A 6000-nucleotide genomic window follows, 5' to 3' on the forward strand; every position below is an offset into this window, starting at 1 on the left:
AAGTCTCATCCAGTTCCAGCTTCAAGACTTACCTGCATGCACCCGTTCTAACATCCACTGAGGAAGAGTCCGCATTCTACCAAGCAGGATGACACCTTCAAGAACGGAAGAAAGAAGAGTGTTATGTGAAGTGTTATTTTCTGCTGTAGGTTATTGAATCAAATAGTGTGGCTGGATTTTTATAAGATGAATGATTTTAGGACTGTTAAAGGAACACATCAACTTATAATCACAGTAGTCTCTGGAATGCATTTCACCTACTATTTTTACAAGTACCAATTAAGATTCCTGTAACTGAAATTCAAGAAAACATTATTATTTCTTTTAATTTTACAGTTTGCTACTTTGGACCCTATGCAAAAAGCCATTCCTACTTAGCAAAGCACTTAACCACTTGCTTTAGTTAACGTCATTTGGACTTACTCATGTGCTTAAATGTGTTGCTGTATTGGGGCCTTTCTGCGTTTGGCAACACTTTGTGTCTAGTCAGTTTCATGGTTTCCTCTGTAAAGTCAGTCAGGCAATCATGCAAATGTTTATGTATAAGACTTCAATGAGACTAGGCTTGTGAGTAAAGTTACCCATGTTCACAGGTTTTCGGCTCTATGAGCTAAGATCAAGTGTAGTATCTGTTCTTATCAGTTAATCTCTTCTTATGAACACTTGCAACACCTGCACTGAAGATGGATTCTCCGGCTGCTATTTTTGAAAAAATTGATGCTGCTTTGAAGGTGTATTCTCCTGCTGCTACCTTGGAAGGAAATCCTCTCTCTGCTCCTGAGACATCCCCAGCTGCACCGTGTACCACCACCACCACTGCTGCTGCTCCACAGAACGTTTCTCGGACAATGACTACAAAGAAGGTCCTAGGTGCCTCCAGGACATTACAGACCAGCAGCACGAAGGGGAAGAACGGTGGCTGCTCGAAGGACCCCCTCCGAGATGCTGTTCCAGGAAGATCCTGCATTCTGAGGCCGGCCTGTCGGGACATCACAACCAGAAGGAACATCCCCCCCACGCCCCAGCAGCACCAGCCGCCGAGGGACAGCCCCCTCACCTTACAGCAGCTGCTGACCGAGAGCTCCCCCGCTCTCCAGCAACACCAGCCGCCAATGGAGAGCCCCCCCACTCTGCAGCTGTAAGATGCTCTCAGGCGACCATCTCCCACCCCCGCAGCTGCCCAGGTCCCTGACGCTGGTGGTGCTCTCGCTGCTCTACACACCATCAAGAGAGGAACTCCATAGACGGGACCAGCATCTCTCCAGAGACCCCCCAAAGGGTCACCAGCGCCTCGCCGGATGCCTGCCCAGCCTCAGAAACCACCCAGAGGGACCCCAGGTCCCTGCCGGATGCCCGCCCAGCCGGACCTCTCGATCCTACCCACCCACACCAGGATGAACCAGCCAGCAATACCGCTGATGCTGCTGGAACCCCCCCGCTGCAAGGGAATAAGGACACCATTTACCTGCAGTACCCCCTCGCTGCGGACGTGCTCACCTGCTCCATCTGCTCTCCGCCCCGAAGCTTCCACCTCCTCGGTGGCATCACCAGCCACCTGAAGAGATGCCACAGCAAGCGGGTCGCCTTCAGCTGTGTCCTCTGCAGCCTGCCCTTCGAGACGCAGAAGCAACGCAAGACACACCAAGTCGCCTGCAGGAAACGCCTCAAGGGAACAACACAGTCTCCTGCCCCGGCTCCCAGCCCTCCTGCTGCATGCCGGCCCGCTGCTCCTGAGCCTCAACAAAGAAAAGCGATTGTGCAAGCTGCCGTCAAGAAGCCTGCCCCCATCGCCAGACCAGCGCAACGGGGTGCTGCGATCAAGAAGGTACCTGCTGCCGCGGGGAACACCACCCAGGTCCTCGCCAGCAGGAGGCCCGTCTCACCCTCTCACGTCGCCAAGCAAATCTCCATATTGAGATGACTCAGTACTACCTTGTCCCCTGCCCAGCACGTCCCCGTCCCCAGAAGGATCAGCACCCCACTGTGCATAGCTGCTCGAGATCCTGTCGCCGGAAGAGCCAGCACCGCCCCTCAGACCACTCCGCGAACTCCAACCGCCGGAGGAGCCAGAGCCTCACCTCAGACCGCCCTGCGAACTCCAACTGCTGGAGGAGCCAGTACCAAGCATCAGACCACCCTGCGAGCTCCCAGACTTCCAGACTGGAGGAACCAGCCCCGCAGCCACAGGAAAGCACGGGGCCCTCATCGCCAGACGGTCCAGCACAGCCCCCGAGTCCATTCTGCGGGACACTGCCTATGGGAGATCTCACACTCCAGCAGCAACCGCCCAGGCAGCAGCCAGTCATAGAAGGACCAGTGGTGTCCCAGCAACCCCCAAGCTGGACTGCGTCTCTCCGACTACTAGTAACGCCAGCATCCCGCCAGAGATCCCGCCCCAGCACCCAACCAAAGGGAATCCTGACTCACGAGATAGACGGCAGGCCGACCATGCAGGCTTTGAGCCTGCACCAGAAGAGGTTGAGGACCATGAAGGCCAGCAGCCGATGGTGAGGGCTGCCACTCCGTGGCAGGCTGCCTGGACCAAGGAGCTACAAGCGACAGCTTCCTTTGACGACTTCGACCTCCTTGCAGACAGGCTCACCCAAGAACTGTCTGCGGAAACCGCTCCCAGGAGAAGTTCCAACCAGGAGAATGCCCCGCCTGCCCACAGAATGCCTGCTCCAAACCTCAACACCACCACCAGGGGAGCCAGAAGTAGAGACGCCAGCTGCCGCTACGATCCAGCAGCGGCTTCAAGGATCCAAAAGCTGTACCGGGCAAACCGCTCCAAAGCCATGAGGGAGATCCTCGACGGGCCCTCGCCCCACTACACGATCCCATCTGAGTGTCTCTACAGCTACTTCAAGGATGTATTCGACCGCACAGCCCAGAATGACGAGCAGCGCCCAGAGTGCCTCCGCCCCCTGCCCCGTGTCGACAAAGCAGGTGTCCTGGAAACTGACTTTACTCCCGAGAAAGTGATGGCCAGACTCTCAAAAACAAAAAACACAGCTCCTGAGAAAGACTGCATCCCCTATAGCCTCCTGAAAAAGAGAGATCCTGGCTGCCTCATCCTCACCACACTCTTCAACCAGTGCAAGCGATTCTACTGGACTCCCAGCTCCTGGAAGAAGGCCATGATGGTACTGGTGTACAAGAAGGGTGAGCGGGATGACCCCAGCAACTGGAGGCCCATCTCCCTCTGCTCCACGATGTACAAGCTCTATGCCAGCTGCCTGGCGTTGAGGATCACGGAGTGGTCGGTGAGCGGGGGAGCCATCAGCTCCACCCAGAAAGGCTTCATGTCCTGCGAGGGCTGCTATGAACACAACTTTGTCCTCCAAACCATCATTGAAATGGTCAGAAGGGCACCGAGGCAGTGCACGGCAGCATGGCTCGACCTGGCTAACACCTTTGGGTCCATGCCCCACCACCACATCTTTGCCATGCTCCAGGAATTTGGGATGCCAGAGAACTTCCTCCGTGTGATCGGAGAGGTGTACGAGGGATGCAGCACCCCCATTCGCTTGGTCGAAGGGGAGACCGCCGAGATCCCGATCCGGAGTGGAGTTAAGCAGGGCTGTCCCCTCAGCCCCATCATCTTTAACCTCACCATGGAGCCGTTGCTGCGAGCGATCTCCAATGGCGCAGACAGCTCCAACCTCCACGGTGAGAGGGTGAGCGTCCTGGCTTACGCGGATGACCTGGACCTGACCACGGACGACCCAGAGAACCTCCAACGTATGCTAGATGCCACCAGTCGAGCTGCCGATCGGACGGGGCTCCGCTTCAATGCAAAGAAGTGCGCATCTCTCCACATCGACGGTAGCAAAAGGGACTCGGTGCAGACGAGAGGGTTCCAGATCCAGGGCGAGCCCATCATCCCCCTGGCAGAGGGGCAGGCGTACCAGCACCTCGGCACACCGACAGGTTTCCGTGTCCGGCAGACACCCGAGGACACCATCCAGGAGATCTTGCAGGGTGCCGCCAAGATCGATGCCTCCCTGCTAGCACCGTGGCAGAAGATAAACGCCCTGAATACCTTCCTGATCCCCCACATCTCGTTCGTCCTAAGGGGATCCACCGTGGTGAAGGTACCCCTCAACAAGGCAGACAAGATTGTCCAGCAGCTTGTGAAGAAGTGGCTGTTCCTTCCCCAGAGAGCCAGCAACGAGCTGGTCTACATTGCCCACAGGCATGGTGGTGCCAACGTCCCCTGCATGGGTGACTTGTGTGACATTGCGATGATCCTTCCGCTTGCTGATGTGTCCCGACGCCATGGTAAGGAACATCGCGGCAAACGCCCTCCATGACGCGATAAAGAAGTGGATTGGCAGAGCCCCCTCCAACCAAGACACCGCCAGCTTCCTGAGCGGTTCCCTGGATGGTGAATTCGGATGGGATGGGCGCGACATCGCTTCACTGTGGTCCCGCGCTCGCAATGCCATGCAATGTCACGCGTCACCTGGGGAAGCGCATCGGCTGCCGCTGGGAGTGGTGCGAGGAACGCCAGGAGCTGGGAGTCCTGGTGCCGCAGATCAGGTCCGAGGACAACACCAGAGGCATGCTGGAGAGGACCCTGAAGGCAGCCATCCACTCACTATACATGGAAACCGTGAAGCGTAAACCGGACCAGGGTAAAGCCTTCGAACTGACCAGCAAGTGGGACGCCAGCAACCAATTCCTCGCTGGGAGCGGCTTCACCCGTTTCGCCGACTGGCGGTTCATCCACTGTGCCCAGCTCAACTGTGTCCCACTGAACGGAGCCGTCCGCCACGGGAACCGAGACAAGCGTTGCAGGAAGTGCGGCTACTCCAACGAGACCCTGCCCCACGTCCTGTGCAGCTGCAAGCCCCACTCCAGAGCCTGGCAGCTGTGCCACAATGCCATCCAGAACAGCATGGTGAAAGCCATCGCACCGCGCCTGGGGAAGGTCGCCGTGAACTGCGCCATCCCCGATACTGACAGCCAGTTGCGACCTGACGTGGTAGTCACCGACGAAGCCCAGAAAAAGATCATCCTCGTCGACGTCATGGTCTCCTTTGAGAACAGGACCCCGGTCTTCCGCGAAGCCCGAGCTCGTAAGCTGGAAAAATACGCCCTTCTGGCCGACACCCTGAGAGCAAAGGGCTACGAGGTGCAGATGGATGCCCTGATCGTCGGAGCCCTGGGCGTTGGGACCCCTGTAACGAGCGTGTGCTGCGGACCTGTGGGATCGGTCGACGCTATGCACGGATAATGCGGTGCCTCATGGTCTCGGACACCATCCGATGGTCCAGGGACATCTAGATCGAACACATTACCGACCACCGACAGTACCAGGAGGTGTGAGCCGGTACGACAACGTGCATCAACTATGGGAAAGGGACTGAGAGACTTTTTCCATTGGACCATATGAACTGGAACCTTAAACTCACTGAACATTAAATCCCACCAAATGAGGGTAAATCCAGCCTCATCATCGTATCCCCTCATTATACTCCACACCTGAACAAAGCCATTATATGAACAACATACCCCCATATCTCAATGTCTGTACTTTGACCAGTTAAACTTTTACCCCAAATCGGGGAGATTGCAGATTATGTATTCCTCACGCCACCCATTCCTAAACCGAATTTCGCACCTCTTGATAATCTGTACCTTATTCCCTGATAACCAGAAACTTCTATGCTTAAACTCTGTACCTTTTTACTTCAACATTATCTTAATAAAATTATTAAATCTGTTATCAGGGGCTTAGTCAGTTCTGCCTCTTGTTTGTGTGTAAGAGTCCTTTACCCAGCAAGAAATAAATTGTTTAAAAACAGGACAGGACTCAGGAAGTGCTGTACTACCTGGAATTAGTTTTGTCTCATTTGGAATGGACTGGATTTCAAGTTAATGATGTCTTTTTCCATAACTTTTGTCATTATTCAAGTTATGTATGTAGTTAGATTTTTATGTGTCCAACTAGTGTCCTGCTAAGGAGCAAAAAAGGGTAGTCACAAATAGCATGCT

At 55.1% G+C, this 6000-nt stretch overlaps 1 pseudogene; it reads left to right on the top strand.

Moving 5' to 3' along the window:
- Positions 1–589: 589 nt before the first annotated feature.
- Positions 590–769, top strand: LOC125639248 (U2 spliceosomal RNA; annotated as a pseudogene).
- The last annotated feature ends 5231 nt before the right edge of the window (positions 770–6000 follow it).

The sequence above is a fragment of the Caretta caretta genome, chromosome 6 (assembly GCF_965140235.1).
Source record: "Caretta caretta isolate rCarCar2 chromosome 6, rCarCar1.hap1, whole genome shotgun sequence".
Lineage (NCBI taxonomy): Eukaryota > Metazoa > Chordata > Testudines > Cheloniidae > Caretta > Caretta caretta.